Consider the following 20,419-nt stretch of genomic DNA (forward strand, 5'->3'; position numbering starts at 1 on the left):
GGCCAGTGGCAAAAAATGCTCATTCAACAAAACACATTCAACGAACTCAACTCAATGAATACATCTGGTATGTGCATAACATTACAAGATAATTGACATGTCATAACATTAATGGATCCTCTTGTTTCCTTTAAGCAAAGTAACTTGTATCTACAACTATTCCCACTCTGAACTTTAGCCTTCTGAGTTGTCTTGCAGTTTTTTTTCACATGTAAAAACACAGACTACCTCTGTCTCTGATATTACCTCCTAGTGCTCATAACGCAGGCAGAGGATCCATGCCATAAAACTCCTGCCGAGGGCACAGGACCCACGTCCTCTGAACACAGCTGGGGTGTAAAATTGTTTAGCAACAGCAGAGAGAGAGAGAGACACACAAAGAGACTGACATGTTGGAACTCCTTTCCAAATCCTCTCAGTGGAAAACTAGCCAACAATGCCAAATCAGGAAGCTTCTCCTCACTTGTGATACTGTCAAACAGTCATTTTGTGAATCTCTGCTCAAATCAGGCAAAGGAATGGGGGCAGTGAGGTCATCTGCTACTTCTCCCTCCCAACCTTGAATTTCTGCTCAAGCACCATACAAGAAAATTCCAGATCTGTGGCTTTGTACAGCTCCAAAAAGCTGCTGGGCTGTGCTGACAATTTCTATTCTATCAATTTAACCATGAAAAATGTTTCTCTCAATTTTTAGAGCGCCAGTGAGAGCATTTCATCCATATTGGGTGCGAAGTCTCTTGATTCCTGCTAGTCAGTTCTGCTGCTGCATTATTACTTAGTCGCTGTACAAATCAGCGCTGTGTATATTGAAACCTGCAGCTTTGACGTCTGCTGTGACTGTGCACAGCACTGAGGACCCAATGCATTGGAATAAGACCATCTGTCACTGGAGGACAGTGCAGCCATGAGAATGACAAAATAATTACCTGGAAAATTCTGATTTATGTAGGACAACGGCACTTTGATTTTATCACCAGACTTTGCAATGTAATAGGCAGATCTAGTAGCGTAATTTCTTTTACACCAATCTGCAACCTAACTCAAAATCTGCCAATGTTTTCTTGAATGTGACAGAACTGTATTGGTGCCAGAGGGTCAGATATCAACATTTCACTTCCCCAAGAGATAGTTATGCACAAGCACTTCACCTCCACAGAAGGTTAGAGGCTGGGCCTTTCACCTCTGGTGTCTAGTATTGAATTGAAATTGTACTAAAAAACGTTCTCCATCTCATTTATTAATGATTATTTATCCCAATTCCTAATCAGAGTGCCTCCATAGTACAAAATTGCTTATGAAAAGAAAACATTATATATGCTAAAAATCTGAAACAAAATCAGCATCTTTTGCAAACACTCTGCAGGTCAGGTAACATCTAGCAAAAGTACAATATTTCATGTGGGGGAACCTTCTTAAGTTGGGCGGGGGGGGGCGGCATATGTTGACTTCTTTTCTCCATGAATGCTGTTTGACCAACTGAAAAATATTTTGAATTCAATTTGTGCCAGATTTGCAGGAACACTGAAATAGACCACAAAGATAACTGAGATAAATGAAACTGTCAAATTGATGCAGAGTCCCAATACTTTACAACTACATAGAGGTTTTTAAATGTTCGAATCTTTACTGTTTGTGACCCTGGGAACACTTGACGACACACTGTAGACATTTTTATGCTACTCATGTTGTCTTTGACCTAGGAGCATTTTATAGGAAAGTGCAGAGTGAGTTTTACTTGGTAGTTAAACCCTTGCTACATCAGTGCTGAAAAGTGTGGCACTAGGAAAGCACAGCAGGTCAGGCAGCATCTGGGAATGTGTACAATTCTGATCCCAACTAAACATAACTTTAACCCTTTTACTGCCCCTTTCCACAAATCTAAGGTCTCCATTATGTAAATTAGTGCCTCTAGTTTTGCACAGATAGAGAAACTCTATCCCAGTGACAGTGATGCTGGTATTCCAAACCCAGATCCCATTGTTTTTGCTGAGCATAACAGGGGTTAGATATATCACAATCTGCAATTCCATGCCTCACTGACAAAGCTACACATATTAGACTGCAACTACCTTCAGTCTGACTTGGGTTTCACCCGTGGGATGTCTAAAATGCAATGTTTATTTTTTAGTCCTGTTAGAGAAGGTCTAAGGGTTCTTTGAAGAGGTAGAATACCACTTTTAGAGAGGTGCCCTTTGGGATTGTTAAACATAAACATAGTGTGCATCAAATGTGAACAAAGTCATTAGACTTTTAATGGGAGCTATCAAGGGATTTAAATCTCTTGTCCCTTAAAAACCTGATTAAACCATCTGCAGTGGTACAAAGTATATGCTTGATATTTCAAAACATCATTATCACAGTGGGTTTCCTGTCATAACCCCTTCCAGACTAATCTCAAAGCTCTAAAACCTATGTCACGGCTCTGCCCTCTATGATTGGATCCTCAGCTTCCTGATCTGTAGACCGCAATAAGTGAAGAAAGACAACTGCATCTCCTCTATGATAACCCTCAACACTGGAATCCTACAAGGATGCATTCTCAGCCCCCTACTGTACACCATATACACCCACAACTGTGTAGCCAAATTCCAAATGAAAGCAGTCTACAAGTTCGCTGATGACACCATCATGGTAGGACTGATGTCAACCAACAATGAGTCAGAACAGAAGAAGGAGATAGAGGACTTGGTGTCATGGTGCAATGATAATAACCTCTCTATGAATGTTGGCAAGACAAAAGAACCGATTATTGATTTCAGGAAGAAAGGCGGAAGACACACTCCTATTTACATCAATGGAGCTGAGTTGGATAGGGTCAAGAGTGTCAAGTTCCAAGGAGTGATGATAACTGACGATCTGTTCTGGACTTCCCACATAGATGTGACAGTCAAGAAGGCACAACAATGCCTCTGCTTCCTCAGGCAGCTTAGGGAATTCACCAAGTACATAAGGACCTTCACCAACTTTTACAGATGCACCACAGAAATTATTTTATCTGGGTGCATAATGTCCTGGTACAGAAACTGCCCTGCCCAGGACTGTGAGAAAATACAGAAGGTTGAGTGTACAGCCCAGACCATCACGGAAGCCAATCTCCCATCCATTGACTCCATTTACATTTCTCATTGCTGTGGAAAGGCTGCCAACATCACAGACCCTTCCCACCTCTATCCTCTTCCATCAAGCAGAAGATATAGATGCCAGAACATGCAGCAGACTCAAGAACAGCTTCTTCCCTGCTGTTATTAGACTGCCGAATGGACCTCTCTAACTTAATAATATTGATCTTGCTAATGCTGATCTTGCCTTGTGGACCTCCTGTGTAGCTAAATCCTTGAATGCTTTGCTCTGTCTAAGCACCCTATGGCCTGTATGTCCTCATTTGCTGTGATCTGCCTGTACTGCTCACAAAACAATGCTTTTCACTGTACTTAGGTACATGTGACTACAATAAATCAAATCAAATCAGTTTACAGGTTCACAGCTCCAAGTCTTTGAAATGGGTCTATGCATATAAATACTTATTCTGTCAAGTAAGCTCAATGTAGTGAGTAGGGTTTCAATCAGTGAAAGTATTTTTAAATGATGAATTTATCAATAGGTTACTTCAAAACTTTAATTAGTCGTAGCCTGTATCCTGAGGTCTATCCAGAAGAGATACTGTGCAAGTTGGAATTGGCTTGGAGGGTGTAAAGTTTGGTGTGTGTTTGCCTCCATCAAGATGTGCAGGTTAGGTGAATTGGACATGTTAAACAGCCCACAGTGTTCAGGCATGTGTAGGTTAGGTGCATTAGTCAGGGATAAATGTAGAGTAATAGGATAGGGACAATGGGTCTAGGTGGGTTACTCTTTGGAGGGTTGGTGTGGATTTGTTGGGCCGACTGGTCTGTTTCCACGCTGTCGGGATTCTTTTTAAAAAAAGTTTTATTTGATCCAGTAATACTTATGTTACCTTCCACAACACACACACACAAAAAAATCTGGCCAATATATTTTGGTTCAACAAATATTCATTACAACCAACGATTATGTACATGCATGTCTGGGTTTATATTTAGCCATTATGCTACAATAGAGGAGCATGATTCCAGTACTGTCATGCTTCAAGTGATCTGAGATAAGGTGGAATATGAGTCCTTCATACACTCAGATTACAAGTTCTGATGACATCAATAACATTTCTTAAAGGTATATCGATATACTGACTGTGAGATGTAACACAAGTGTTGGCATCAGGTAGTATAAGTTGGCACTAATTTGACATAGATGGTATAAAGGGCTATTGGGATTAGTGAGGGGTATGATTTATCAGTTAAAATTAATTTGGCATGGGAGTTGAGGTGTATAGATTGGCGTAACGGGTACAAAGGGCGTAACTGGTGGGAAAAGGACATAGATTGACAGAGGGGGTATGAGGTGATACGGCTTGGAGCACATGCATATAGGATGGCATGGGCTCAAGTGGATGTTGCATGGAGTGTGTGTTGGGGGTGTGGGGCAGAGAGATGGGGCTGAAGGATGTGAGGGGTACTCTTAGGCAAACCAAGTGGAACATCGTAATGAACCCCCCTATCTCAACTGGTCACTCAAAACTGAAGATACCACTTAACTTCGTTAAATTAGTACAAAAAGAATTTTGCACAAATGTGTCACCAACAGCACCACTAAAAATGTGAAGTGCACTAATATCCATCCACTGTTAATCTTCTTTGTGAACTTCAGTGATTCCCTCACTGTTTGCTTGTTCAATGATAAAGTTGGTCCCTCCCAGATGTCATAATGACTATGCAAGGGAAATGGACTATGACCAGGATTACAACATGTGATCTCTAGGAGAAAGTGAGGACTGCAGATGCTGGAGATCAGAGCTTAAAAATGTGTTGCTGGAAAAGCACAGCAGGTCAGGCAGCATCAAAGGAACAGGAGAATCGACGTTTCGGGCATAAACCCTTCTTCAGGAATTCTGAAGATTCCTGAAGAAGGGCTTATACCCGAAACGTCGATTCTCCTGTTCCTTTGATGTTGCCTGACCTGCTGCACTTTTCCAGCAACACATTTTAAAACATGTGATCTCTAGGCAGACAAAAACTATTTACACACAAACAAAGCAAAGATCAACTGAATTAGAATTTTCTTGAATGCCATAATGACTAAGTCCTCCTCCTTCTGATTTGTCAGTTGTTTCACCGGGGACTATATTATTGTGGCAGGGGAGGGGAATAGAGAGAGCATAAAACATATGTATACAAATCTCCAGGTCAAGTTGGGAAGACTGTTAAAAGAAACATATTCTTGGCTTTATTAACAGAAACAGAAGCACCGATGTAATACTAAACCTTAATGAAACACTGATTAAACCTCAGATAGAATACTGCATTCAATTATGAACACTCCACTTTAGGATAAATATTAAAAACAGAGAGAATATACACAAAAGCAATACCGGGGTGAGGTACGTTAGCTATCTGGAGAGAATGGCAAGGCTGAGGTTGTTCACTTTTTTTATTAATTCACGGGATGTGGCTGTCACTGGCTAGGCACGTGTTTATTGAACATACCCAATTGCTCTGGTGAAGGTAAGCTACCTTATTGAACCAAACTAGTCCATGTAGGAACACCCATCATGCTGTAAGGAAAGGGAGCTCCTGATGGTGTGTGGTCGGAGGGGAACTTGCAGGTGGTGGTGTTCCTGTACATCTAGTGCCCTTGTCCTTCTTTAATTAGAGAAGGTGGAGAGGATATTTAACAAAGGTATTAAATCATGACTGGTTTTGAAAGAGTTCATAAGGAGAATCCAGTAGCAGGAGAGCCAGTAACCAATGGACAGATTTAAAGTGATTGGCAACTGATCCAGAGATGACATGAGGAACCTTTTTCTATAAAATAACAAATTGTTGAAATCCATAATGCATTGCCTGAAAGGGTGGTGGACGCAAATTCAATAGTGACTTTCAAAAGGAGCTTTAATAAGTACTTGAAGTGAAATCATTTGCGTGGTTCGAGGCAATGGTCTCTGCCAAAGAACCAGCACAGCAAATGACCATCTTCTGCACTGTGTCATTCTATGATTTTGTAGGTTTGGTTTAGGTAGCAGGATGAATTTTGCAACTGAAGAGATGTTATGGTTTTTACTGAATAAAAGTGGGGTGGAACATCATTGCCAATGCTTCTTGACAGAATTGCTGACTGGATTTTTTCTGTCTGCTGTCTGTTTCTCTCAAAAGCAATGTGGTGCCTGCTCACCTTTCAAATAGTGACAGTTTGAGCAAAAGGCCATCATGCCATCTTAACGGCTACTGTAGCAATTCAGCTGCCTTTTAATATGAAGATGAATGTTCACTTATTAGAACGCTGATGCTGAATCTGTCTGTTGGCTTCTCATCTAGTTAATCTTTGTCAGTTAGCAATGTGAAACCATCCTCCCGCTCTAACATTGCATTATTTATGCAATCATGCAGTTGTGATAGGAATATCAATAGAGTGGTCACATTGGGTCACTGTAATGAAAGATGCCTTCGACACATGAGCAAACAAATCCCCAAAGCACAACTGCCTAGTGCTGGTGAGCACTGCATAACCTTTAACTCTTACATGTGCAGCACTGTATCGTATTGAGCCATCATCTCAAGAGACGGAAGGCTGTCAAAGAGAAGGAAAAAGGCTGCAGATTTCATATAATCTGCAGCACAGAAACCAGTCGTTCAATGAAACCACATTATGGCTGTGTTCAAGCTACAAATAAGCCTCATTCTATTTTAATTATCCCTTTCACCTTGCTGATATAATTCCTCAATTCTCTTCTTTCATCTGAGCATCAAGTGCTATTACTGCTATCTTCTTCAATTTCTTCATTTGGCAGCATCTTCTCCATCCCGTGTACAAAGTAATTCCCATCAAAGATTTTGGGTGGAATTTAATTCCCTCCCCCAAGGTAAGTTTAAATGTGACGGGTCTTTTAATTGGATTGGAAGATGGCAAGTGGAGACCCTGTCATCTTCCCACCTCTGCTCTCATCAAACTAATGGATTATCTTCCTACCCTGCTACCAATTAGAATTTAATTTCCAGCTGAGACTGCCTCTTTGGGACTTGCCACACATGGAGACCAAATTCAACATGGTGCTAGGGGTGGGTGGAGAAGGATAAGAAAGTTGGAAGACTGGTTCATTTAAAAGTAATCAGTGCCTGATTGAGGGATGTGTCATTGGGAAAGGAGGTTGACGCACTAAGAGTCAATCCCTTGCTCCTGCTGCCGACCGTATTCCCACCCTCACCTGGGTTTCCTTAGCTGATGAACAGAGCTTCTGCTGGACGTATTACCAGCGTAGACAGGCAGGAGGCTGGAAGAACACAGTAAGCCAGGCAGCATCAGGAGGTGCAGAAGTCGACGTTATCGGCGTAACCCTTCTTCAGGGCTGAGAATTTGGGGGGGTTGGGGGAAGCGGGGAGAGGTTATATATTTCTGTTCTACCAGGAGTGCCTAGGGTTAAAGTATGGATGGACGTGTTGAGTGCCCACTTTTAACTTTCTTGTTATAAGATGTTGTGTATATTTTTTCTTACTTTATGTTGTCTGGAGCGGGAGCATGGCTTCAGCTAGAAGGAGCCATGGAGGGGTTAGTGGGTAGTATGAGTGCCCCCTGTGGGCAAGGGGCAAAGTCTCCTTTCATTTGTGTTGTATGTTGGTCTGTTGTAGAAGTAGCTGTTAGAAGTTTTGATTTGGTAGTTTTGGAAGTTGTATTTTTAAATTTATCCAAGCTGTTTTCATTTGGCATGCTATGAGTAGGGTCTTTCCTCCCAGGGGTCATTCACTGACTCGGATGGCTATGGCTAACCATTCGTTTAAATGGTGCACCTGGAATGTTAAGGGGAGTCATTCACCAATTAAGAGAAAAAAGATACTTTCAAGCCTTAGAAAAGAAAGGGTCGATGTAGCCTTGCTGCAAGAAACACATTTAATTGATAAGAAGCACTTGGAAGTTGCAGCAGGGAGGGTTCGGATGGGTGTTTTTCTCATCCTTTAATTAAAAAAATAGAGGAGTTGCTATACCCATCCAGAAGAATGTCCCGTTTCAACTGTTAGACCAAATTAAGGATGATATGGGTGCTTTACGATTCTTAAAGCTTTAATACATGGAGAGGATATTGAATGTATATTGCTCCCCAGCCCATCCCCTCAAATTTTTAATGGATGCACTTTCCAGGTTGATGACCCTTGGGGCACATCATACAATTGTATGGGGAGACTTTAATTGACTTATTGACCCTGAAGTGGACAGGATGCAATCCAGACAATTGTTGGACATGAACAGGGAACAGGGGTTGGTGGCTGTGTGGAGATGTCTTCACCCTGAAAGCAGGATGTCACCTTTTTCTCTAATCCATATAAGTGCTATACTCGGATTGACATGTTTTTAGTCCCATCGACCTTTTTGAATTTGGTGTTGTCTTGCAGAATCGGGAACATAGCCATTTCTGATCATGCGGTAGTGTGCATGGAGGTCAAGGTCGATGGTAAAGGGACAGGCTCGTGGCACTTGCGTATGGACCCTTTCCTCTTGAAGGATAGCAAGTTTATAGAGTATTTTCCACGGGAATTTAAAATCTTTTGGGGCATTAATTTGGGTATGGCCAGTAATCCGTCGGTGCTCTGAGAAACTGCCAAAGCCTATGCAAGGAGTTTGATTACTTCTTACTCAGCGACCCGGAAGCTGCAGAGAGGAGAACAGCAACGTTTGCTCGGGGCTCACCTGAAGGCAGCTGAGACAGCTTACTTTGGCAGACCATCTGTAACCAAATTGCAGTGGATTACAGCCCTCAGGGCTACTTTGAACGCTGCGCTCACCCTGACAGCAAAGAAGGAAATCTCTTTTGCGAACCAGTGGTTATTTCAGTATGGAGATAAACCAGGTAGGTATCCAGTGTACCTGGCCAGAAAGAAGAATGCCCCCTAACCTATCACATCCATCAGAGAGAGTACTGGTACTCTTACTTGCGATGCCAAAAGGATTAATGCAGCATTTATGAAGTTCTACTTTGAGGTATACCGGTCGGAGGGCTGTGAGAAGATGGAGTCCTTTTTTTAAGACCTTGGACCTTCCAGGAGTAACTTCAGAGCAGGCATCTTTTTTGAAAGCTCCCCTGACAATCCAAGAAATAAAGGAGGCAGTGAGGCAGCTATGGAGTGGTAAAGCACCTGGCCCAGATGGATTTCAAAGTGAATTTTATAAAGACTTTATAGACACGCTGGCTGGGCCACTGTTGGACATGTATAACTACTCATATAGTCAGGACTGCCTCCCATCCTGTCTGAGAGAAGCAAGTATTTTTCTTATTCTTAAGAAAGGGAAAGCCCCAGAGGATTGCACTTCATACAAGCCCATATCGTTACTGAACGTGGATTTAAAAATTCTATCCAAAATGCTGGCGTTAAGGTTGGAGACGGTTTTGCCCTTCACTGCAAAGGAGGACCAGACAGGTTTTATTAAGGGTCGTAGGTCTACCAATAATATTAAAAGAGTATTAAACTGGTCCAGGTATGCCAGCAAGCATCGATTCTGGGCTTGGTAGTCTCCTTGGATGCAAAGAAAGTGTTTGACCAGGTGGAGTGGCTGTATTTCTTTTATTTACTGGAATGGTTTGGTCTTGGAGGGGTTTTTGCCAGGCAGGTGGCAGTGCTATACAGTGACCAGAGAGCATCGGTTCTCACTAATGGTATAAGGTCAAATAATTTTAGTCTCGGCAGAGGCAGTCAAGAAGGGTGCCATCTCTCGCCACTATTATTTACATTGGTGATTGAGCCATTGGCAGAGGCCATCTGGAGGGACCCCAAAATAATTGCCCTGGAGGTAGGGTCAGGTATACATAAGATCACCCTTTACACGAATGATGTTCTTCTCTTTACAACTGATCTGATGATATCTGGGTTAATACAAATGATTAATCTATTTGGTTTGTTTTCGGGGTATAAAATTAATTTTATGAGGTCGGAGGCCATGCCTTTGGGGGGCCTTACTAGAATATCCAATCTTGGGGATGGAACCCGTTTCCCTTTCAGGTGGTCACAGTGACATTTCTTGTATTTAGCACTTTTGTCACTCTGGACTTCTATCAATTATATAAAGCTAACTTTGTGCAGTTGCTAGAGAAGATAAGGCAGGACCTTCAGCGCTGGGAGGATCTTCCCATATCTTGGGTAGAATAGCTCTGGTCAAAATGAATGTTCTTCCTCAGGTATTATATTCCATCTGAATGCTCTCTATGAGACTGCCTAGGCAAGCACTATGGAAGCTTTATAGTTGGTTTGGATCTTTCATCTGGCATCATAGGCAGACTTTTATTAAGCTTGCCAAGTTGCAGCTTCCGCAGGGGATTGGAGGTTTGGATTTCCCAGACTTTAAGAAATATCAACTGCGTTCCCTACTATCTTATATGGCTGACTGGGCCTGCCAGGACCCGCGGTCAATCTGGTTGGACATCGAGGCCTCTCAGGCAAAATGCCCCTCATCAATTTGTTTTTTATTGGACCATTGCAGAAACCTCATCCTTAACACGGTTAAAACATGGAGAATGGTGTGGCAAGGTGAGGGAAACTTACAAAAAACCTCCCATTTCACTCCCATAGTAGGATTGTTAGGATTCTGGCCGGGGTCAATGGACTCTGACTTTAAGCTCTGGGAGTCGAGAGAAGTCTCCTGTTTGAGAGATTTATTTGACAGGCAGGTCATGATGTCTTTCGAGCTGCTGAGTCAGAAATATGAGCTATCTAGGAGGGACCTCTTTTGTTACTTGAAGGTTAGGGACTTTATACAGAAAAAAATGCGCTGATGGTTAGTCCCAATAAGTCAGATATAGAGAGGAGAGCGCTCCGGCTTACGGCGCTCTCTTGGTCAGCACCCTCTATCATTTGTTAGGAGGTAATGTTTCGAAGGGAATTGGGCGGCTATGCGGAATCTGGACTTAGGAATTGTGGTGGAAATCTTGTCAGAGGTGTGGGAGGATATTTGGGAGAATGTAAGGAAGATTTTGATTTTAACAGGACGCAGGCTATGCAACTGAAGGTACTCCACAGGGCTCATTTGGCACCGGAGCAGCTTGTGAAATTTAAGATTAGAGCATCCTCAATGTGCCCCAAATATAAAATAGATGTTGGCACTCTTACTCATTGCTTGTGGTCATGTGCAATAGCGAGCGTTTTGGAAGAGGTATTGTGAACTGAGGTTAAGTTGGATCCGGTGTCCCTCCTCTTGGGTTTACAAATCTCCCTTCTTTGGATCAGTCTGTGAGAGGAAGAACATTCCAATGAGCTGGGTGTTGGAGAATCCCCCAGGACTTCCGTGCTGGCATAGATTAGTTATGGAGCACATCCCCCTGGATTTCCTTATGAGTATGGTGCACCAGAAAACAGAACTGTTTTATAGAACGTGGAGGCCCTTTCTGAATTATGTAGATGTAGACTTTTCGGCTATAGTGGTCAGGGCCTTTGTGTAGACATGAGGGCTATACAAGTCAGTCCGGGGGAGGGGGTGTGGGGGGGGGGGGGAAGGAACGGGATTGGTGGTGGTGGGGGGAGGGGGTCCCGGACAAATACGGGTTTGCTTACTAATGCTCCCGGTGGTGGGGAGCATTGGTGGGATTGCACTGAGTGCAGTAGCTTAACTGAATATAACTTAATTTGCCTTGGTTTAACTTGGTTAATTTAGATTTGTTTTCTTAGTATTATTGAATTGCAGTATTTGTAGGTTTTTTTCCCCTCTCTCCTCAGTAGATTGTGGAGTAGAGGAGTTTTTTTTTCTGTTATTGTCATTATATTATAAGGTTGCTATACTATTTTGTACTGATTAATTTTTGTACAAAATTTCATAATGTCTTTTTTCTCAATAAAAATATTTACAACAAAAAAAGTGTGTTGGGCTACCATGATGCCGAGGAATGGAAAAGAAAAAGAACCGGAAATGACATCACTTAAGAAACCAAGTCCTATAAAGAGAGAGGCTGGACATACCACCAGTGCTTCGACTCTCATTGATGATGTTACCTAGTACGGTGATGAAACACCTGAAAACAAACCTTCAAGCTCAACAGATTTCAACAGACCATCAACTCGGTGAAAGATGCTTTATGGTCTGCCCCTGAAGTTTGTTGAACTTCCTGTGTAAAGAGTTGACCTCAACAGAGTGTGGTAGACTGGTACATTCCAAGGTCCAGGAGTATGTGCTGAGGGACACACTAAAGCAAAGGACAGCTGCTGCCAAGGTGCAGTGGGGAAAAATCACCGGCCAAGGCCTTTTTGTCAAACTACAATGGAGGTCCATTCAGTTAATAGACTACCTTGTTGCCTCAAAATGTAAATATTTTCTTCTTTGTTATTTGCAACTTCAAGTTCCAAAGTATCATTTGTGTTTCTTTCCTCATTGGAAAGTTCAACAGAACAGAACGAGAACTGTTGAGTATGTACTCTCAGATGACTTTTTTTTAATAAATAAAGTACATTTTTGCAGTAATAAAAACATGCATGAGCTCATTCCAAATTGAATACCAAGGAGGTGGGAGTTGGTTCATTAGCTTAGATGAATAGCATGAATAAATCAAACAGCATTGAATCCCTGTACTAACTGTGGTAACTCAAGAAGGCTAGCCTCTTCATCTTATCTCAATTAAAAATGATCAATTAGTTCTTTCTCTCTCTCACACACACACACATACACACACAGACACACAGACACACACACACACACACAGACACACAGACACACACACGAAGAGAGATGCCAATAGCCCTTTGTTAACTATGGTTTCTTAAATACATACATCCCTATACCTGCTTGCAAAAAGATTAAATTTTATCCCATGTAAATCTCCTCCTGCCTTCCCCACACTCTTTGACTGTCCCATGACTCATTTCTCTTCTTTCTCATCCCACAAATCCCTGAAAACCTGGTGATATGTACAATTCAGAACCCATTAGTTCTGCTTTGGTGCATTTGATCAGCAGCATTGGGCATGAGCAGTGATACACATAGTTACATCCACAGGGCTTTAAAGACATGCTTGACACCAGCCTTATGTTACCCCATGAACTTCAGATGACAGCATTGTTCCTTTACCTGCCAAGCTAAATTATTCCTTTTTCTCTTCCAGACGGAATACTGGATTGAAATTGAAAGTTTGTAAGAGAGGTTGACACTAGCTGTACACAGCCAGTGCTACTGAGGCAGTGTTGCTATGGCAAAGGATTGCATGCAGTTTTCTGAGACATCGCTGCCTAACTGATAAAACAATGAATTCGCAGCCAGGTTAATGCAATTTCTTTATTGCTCATGTTCTGAATTTCTCCAGTTTTGCCAGTTACAGCACAATCATTCAGGAAAGCGAGGCAAACATCTTAGGAGAATGCCACAATTTGATTTATGATTGTAATATTGCAGCTTAATACAATGTAACCGAGCTGCCTCCTAGTCCTGCACTGCAGAAGAAACCTGCAGGCTAACTGTGTAATAGATCACTATGGATTATTCAGAATCTGCTCCTCAGTGTATATTGAGTTCCCCATTCACGTTCAATGCAATTTCTCATTGCTTTTGTCCAAAGGAAGGCAGTTATTAAGTGCAAGGACACAGGCTTGATGGTATACCAATACCCACTGATCACTGCTTTATGCGGCTATGAGCAAGGTCAGTGGGAAATATCCCTTTGTTCACCAGGCTAAGTCAGCAGCACATCAAAATTGACAATATCACGGAACCCCAGCATCTGAGCGAGTGAAAACAAGTCTCTCAATCGCTGTGTTACTCCCAACTGTATTTAAGTGGCCCACACGGGCTGCCAGTGAACCTGAAAATGATCTCCCTGGCAGTGCAGCAGTGAAGCAAGGAATAATATTCCTGAACAATGCAGACAGCAGTGAGCCCAACAATGAAGTTAAATTTAATATGCTGCTTTAAAAGCAGTTTTAAAACCACTTTCTGACATCGCATTCTAATCAGAGGGAATTGTTCAATATCGAAACAACAAGAACCATAAATCAGACACCAGATCTGTTTCGCTGCGCCAGGGTAAGTCAACGTTGTAAATTATGTACTGTACAGCTCTTTTTCAAGTCATCCTTAAGGCTCATTTATATTCAGTTTACAAGTGCTGGCTGTGAATATTAAAATGCCTTCAAGCACAGCAACACGGAAGAAGGGGGCTTTCAGTTATTTCTTTGAGGAAAGACAGGGGCAGCTTATATCTGAAATGACTAGCAGTTGTGGTTTGTTTGGCTTACTGGGGTTGATGGAACCAGTCCGGCCATACTGCAGAGGACAGGATACTGACTTGGCAAAAGCTGCTGTGTTTCCGCCATTCCTGGAACATGGAGGCAGGCATCATCCGTAGTTGTTGCTGTTTGTGACATTCTAACGTGTACTCAGTTCTCGCAGGAACAGCTCGACCACACAAACACAAGTGTCAGAAACATTGGACTGGCAGCTGTTATCCGACCACTGCTGTAATATTAACTCAGCTTTAAACCACCCATTGCTGTATTATACATTTTAGGAAAAAGCTCAATAATAAATGACAGATACAGCTTTAAACAGAGAGTAGGACCAGAAATCAATGACATTTTAGTGAAATATTTTAACAAGCATTAAAAAAAAACCCTTCAGACTTTCCTAACTAACATGATGCGACTCACATAAATAGTGAATGAGGGAAGGCACTACTTAGGACTGAAAATTGAGTACCATTGTGTAGTCTCAAATGAAACATAACACTCAACAAGAGCACCATGCAGTTAAACCTTAACCCTGCTAAATAAACAGCAACACTGTGCAATTACACACTGAATAACCCTCACATTGAATAAAAAACAAAGGCATACTGTTACAAACAGCTGAATAAATGTGCAACTATAGATTTGCTGGTCTCAACTAGTTATAAACTTTCTTTTTTAAAAATTTTCATTTCCATGGTTTGACGTTGCCCCTGCCAGAATGAACTAATGGCTTTGTTATTCTACATCTCTCATCACCTCATTGCCAGGATAATAATAATGACCCTTGTTTCACCTCATGTTAAGAAACGTGCATCACTTCATATGTCCCAAACTTTCTCCAATTATTAAGATTCTTCTCCAATTTGGAAAATATGATACTGTTGCTACACAGTTTCCTCATTTGCTGCTTGATGTGGCAGAAACAGAATTCTGTGAAGGGGCCACAAGAATAAGGAAGTATCTTTCCATTATAGATCCTATGCCCTTACATCTGCAGGACAAGATAAGACAATTCAGCTTGTACATGCTTGCTCTACCTCATGTTGCATATACCTCCCAGACCCACCAGACCACCTTTCTTCCTTTATCCCCTAACTCTTGGGGCATGAAGGAAAGAGGCCTTCAACATATCTAGGAAACTCCTGTCCCACATTCTCCTCTAACCCTTCAAATAGATTCAGATAATCTGAAAAAGCACCCAAACTTTTGCTTATAAACTCAAATATCAACATTTTGGAACTGTGACCTTATGGCTTTCAAATAAATACATATCATACCTTTTTGAAGGAGTGCGATGAATCAGTCCTCATGACCACCTGCAAATGGTGTTTCTACAGGTCAACCCCACCTTTTTGGGAAAAGCTAAATAGTTCCACAATAGTCTCTCTCCTATCTTGCTGCTCAATGTTTAGATATGATCCAGACCATACAATAGTATTGACGAAATCTTAATTGAGTCTTGTGTAACAATATTATGGTAGACCTACCTTTTACCTTAACAATTCAGCTCAAGACCTTGGTTACTCTGTATTTGAACCACTTAAAACTCAAAGCCAAATCAATAAAACTTCAATAGTCTGTGGACATTTGTGCCAAGAAAATTTAATTTTCAAGCCTCAAAATGGGATCATTGTGACAAAAAACTTAACAAGTATTGTGTCCAGAGCAAAGTTTCAGGATAATCATCTGGGTACTCAATTGGGTGGAGAAAAACCATTAGACATAATCCCTCAGACAATGGAACACTGACTATGAAAGACACGCACAAATATAATTTCATTGTGTAGGCAGGTGTTGGAATAATCCAAGGAGCATGAGCCCTTCTTCAGGAATGAGGAAAGTGTGCCAAGCAGGCTAAGATAAAAGGTAGGGAGGAGGGGCATTGGAAATGCAATAGGTGGAAGGAGGTTAAGATGAGGGCGATAAGGTCCCTCCCCCATGTCCCTCCTCCCTACCTTTTGGCACACTTTCCTCATTCCTGAAGAAGGGCTCATGCCCGAAACGTCGATTTTCCTGCTCCTTGGATGCTGCCTGACCTGCTGCGCTTTTCTAGCAACACATTTTCAGCTCTGATCTCCAGCATCTGCAGTCCTCACTTTCTCCTAGGTGTTGGAATACACAAGACATGATCATATGTGGGCCATTGCTTAGTTGAAGAGAGCTTATATGCCAAACCACTTGGCCTGTATGTGCTTAAGTAATTATTTTCTCTGTAGACCAGAACCAGGCAAATGAGATGCTAAAGGAGTAAGTTCTGAAGTGGGTTCTTCCTCTCTTTCTCTCCCTCTCTCTCTTTCTCTAGATAACTTCTCTGTTGGTATCGACTATCCAGGCAAAAATTTTAAAAAGAATTTAACTCAGTCTCCAGAGGAACAAATACATTATCCAGCTACATGCTTAAACCAGCTGGACACAGAAAGCAGCAGGATCCCACCAGTTCAACCAGAAACCAGTCACATCGCTAACCTACAAGAGCTGTATATCCTTCTAAATTGCTTAAATTGTTCACACGCTCTCTAACTGATTTGTGGGAGTGTGAATTTAGTATTTGTTGGAGAAAGAGAAAGTTTGGGCCTATTTCAATTATTTTTACTCAGACTGGATTAGATACAAAACTATCCACTTATCTTAAAAAAAACTCAAGAGATGTTGGTGAGGCCACATTTGGAGTACGATATGCTGTTCTGGTTACCATACTATAGCAGATTTAATAAACTAGAAAAGTGCAGAAAATATTTACTAGTATGCGACCTGGACTGGAAAGTTTGAGTTACAAGGACAGGCTACATAGGCTGGGACTTTTTGCAAGGAGTGTAGGACACTGAGAAGTGACCTTATAGAGGTATATAAAATCATAAGAGGCATAAACAAGATAGATAGCCAAGAGCTTTTCACCACGGTAGGCAGTCTAAAACTAGAGGGCATTGGTTTATGGTGAGAGGGGAGAGATACAAAAGTGTCCAGACGGGCAATTCTTTCACAGGGAGGTTGATGACAGTCTGCCAGAGGTTGTGGTGGGGGCAAGTACAATGTTGTTATTTAAGAAACATTTGGACAGATACACGGATGGGACAGGTAAGGAGGGATATGAACCAAACACAGGCAAACGGGACTAGTTTAATTGTGAAAACTGGGCACATGGACAAGTTGGGCCGAAAGGCCTGTTTCCATGTTGCAAACGTCTCTGGGTCTAAAACCTAACTGATTAAGCCTGCTTTGATTGTAGCAGAGAAACAGATAAAAATTTGCTAAGTTGACAGCTAAATCCTTTTCAAAAAATCTATTGCAGTCAAATGAGAAGTGAGAGAAAATTTAGCCCCTCCTCACTCAGTTTGAATATATTTCACCACTGTTACAATGGTGTACTTTCTGAGTCAGTTCAAACCATCTAATCTAGCTGGCAAAATTGACTAAATGGTGTAAGTGAACCCAGGAATCAACTTCTTGAGTCTTCATATGGGAAACTGTCTCATTAGTGTGCTGCTCAGAACAAGGACCCAAACAGTATTCACCTACTGACTAACACAAACACTTTATACAAACTTCAGTAATTAAAACTGAATTGTTTTGCAATTTTCAAAATAAGCACTGCCAGTTTGTAGAATACATTTAAGGTAAAGAAATACTTATATTTGTAGATTAGTAATGACAATTTTTAATATGTTGGTGGTTATCAAGATGACCTTGCTACCTGGCACGGGCAGCTCTGAGGAAATGAAAATGAATTTTCTTTAGTTATAAGAGATTATAGAATTCAAGGAGGTTAAATGTAAATCGTTTTATGAATGCGTTTTTCTTCTTTTTAATTAAGCATGTGGTTGACATTTAAAACTTCATTTTAACTCAGCATGGGCACTGAGATTTGGCTGTGATGGCTGCTCGGTGAGTTAGCATGATTAGGTGAAAGGAAAATTGATGGTGGGTGGGGCATGGGTTGGCACTAAGCTAACATAACACCCTGGCATAAATGTCTACAGAGGTGGCACTTGGCAATAAAGATTCTGCCCACTCCTTTTAAATTAGGACTATGAGTTTGAATGCTTATTTCCATAAGGGATTAAAGGAAATGAAAAATAGGAATGGGTTTTGTAAATAAGAGATTTATTTTTAAATACCGAATTCATCAATAAACATTTAAAGAATGTAATTTAACCTCAGCATGGGTCCAATTGTGTGCCAATGTGGGTACTGAGTAACATGGCATGGAAGAATAAGGGCAAAAGCTTCTGGGGGTATGCGTTGGCATACGTTAGCACTGGGGCCAAAAAGAGCAATATGAATAGGTACAGGTGCTTAGGTTTGTATGGATGTCAAGGGGAGCATGGAGGTTGGGTACAGGCTGGTATGGATGGAGCATGGGAAGTCTGTGAGATGTGAGAGGATGTGTAGGGTGAGGTCTAGAATTTGTTTAAAAATTGATGTTTTTCATATCTTGAACAATAAAGTGCCAATATACCAAGGTAGGTCAATCCCCACCCCCCACCCCCACTTCCCAAACACATAAACAGTCCCAACCAACTAGTCTCTGTACCCAGCAGCCTCCATGTTGATTATGGGAATGTTTGTCATGACTCTCATAAAAACCATCTGCCCTGGAACAAAAATACCAACATCTGGGGTAGTTTTGTATGGGTCAGTTTTGCAGAGGCAGGGAATGATCCGGATATATACTGACATTCAGGTTTAATAGTCAACTACCCACTGAATTTGGAGTCAAACATTAGTGTGACTAGGTAGGTGTTGCTTTCACATTTTCCGTAGAACATCAGTTATACAAGTTCAGATTGTAATATCATGGCCGTCATCATTTGGTGTCAGATCACAAATTGACATTTGTTGAATCAAATCAGTGTCACTCTCCATCCCATCCTTCACTGTCAATCTTGGCACCTACCTTACTATCCTTCTGTTCTGGAGACTAAATTGAGTGCAGGAATTTAGGAATACAAAACCATAAGATATAGAAACAAAAGTAGATCATTTGGCTCATTGAATCCACTCGGCCATTCATTGAGATCATGACCTTTTTTTGCCATGATTTATGCAGGATCCAAATTCCCATCTGTACTCTGTAGCTTATTTCAATTCTATCAGAGTAACAGTCTCAGGTGAATGGAGTAGGGTTTAGAGGGCGGACAAATGTCAACGTGGTTGATGGAGGGGGTGGGGGGGGGGGGGGAGAAAGAAAAGTGTGTCACTGCAGAAAACAGACCAGGGAAGACAAAAGGTACCATTTTGGATAGTAGTGGGGAGGTGGTAGACTGCGTTCAGCCAAGATATGGGGGTGGATGGTACTGGGTGGAAGCGTGATTATTAAGAGGAGATGAATAGGAGGAGGTGAACGAGGGAGTGGGAAACAGCAGCACTAAGCTGAATGGTAGCAATTATTAAAGATTGTTACTTTGAATGTAGGTAGAGAAGAAAAGAACCAGTGTAAACACAATTGCAGTATACTCAAAATACATCAAAATGCATCAAAAAATCAGTGTTCTGATGGACTTTGTGCCGATGAGTACAATCCTCAATCATGGAACATTTCAAAATCTGCCACTGCATACTTGTTCCTATAATACAAGTGGAATATTATGTGTGTGTTTTTTTTATATATTAAAAATACATATCTATTATATGTACATTATACAGATTAGATTATGGGAAGCTCATTGTCTGCTCTACTCTCACCAAAATGTGACATGTGTATATTATGAGTGAGACCACTTGATCCATCTTGCATCAAAAATAAATGGAATTGCAGAACATCATTACAAAATACAATTACATTCCAGCAGTGATCTTTCTCAAGGTCCTCTATTTTATGCTATTTTGCAGTTATGCATTTTTAAAAATTATTTTCAGTTTTTTAAAGTTGTCCTTTTTTGGGGGGTTGAGTCTGTCAGTTTTACTTCTTTCTGAAAGGGTGCCAGCTAATTTTCTAGTGATTTGTATGTTGGCACATGTACCACAATACTGCAATGTAATCCCATGGGGTAACTGGCTTAGTTACAAAGGGTGACCAAGGCTTACAATGCTTTAATGAGTTTCCTAGTAAAAGCCACCACCAACAAAAGCAATTAAAAATGACAACGGACAATGGTGCACAGATACACTTGGAATCAATTTCATAACTAAATTAAAATGGAATGTTATATTCTTTGTTCAAACTA

The 20,419-nt window shown here is 41.3% G+C and overlaps 1 protein-coding gene across 7 annotated transcripts in view; it reads right to left on the bottom strand.

The window, feature by feature from the left end:
• The window catches only part of LOC148141881 (syntaxin-1A), a 259,187-nt gene that overhangs the window by 102,391 nt on the left and 136,377 nt on the right, over nt 1-20,419 (bottom strand). The gene's annotated exons all lie outside the window — the stretch shown is intronic.

Source organism: Chiloscyllium plagiosum, unplaced genomic scaffold, assembly GCF_037043375.1.
Source record: "Chiloscyllium plagiosum isolate Xiang-an unplaced genomic scaffold, Cpla_swu_hap1 HiC_scaffold_31, whole genome shotgun sequence".
Classification (NCBI taxonomy): Eukaryota; Metazoa; Chordata; class Chondrichthyes; order Orectolobiformes; family Hemiscylliidae; genus Chiloscyllium; species Chiloscyllium plagiosum.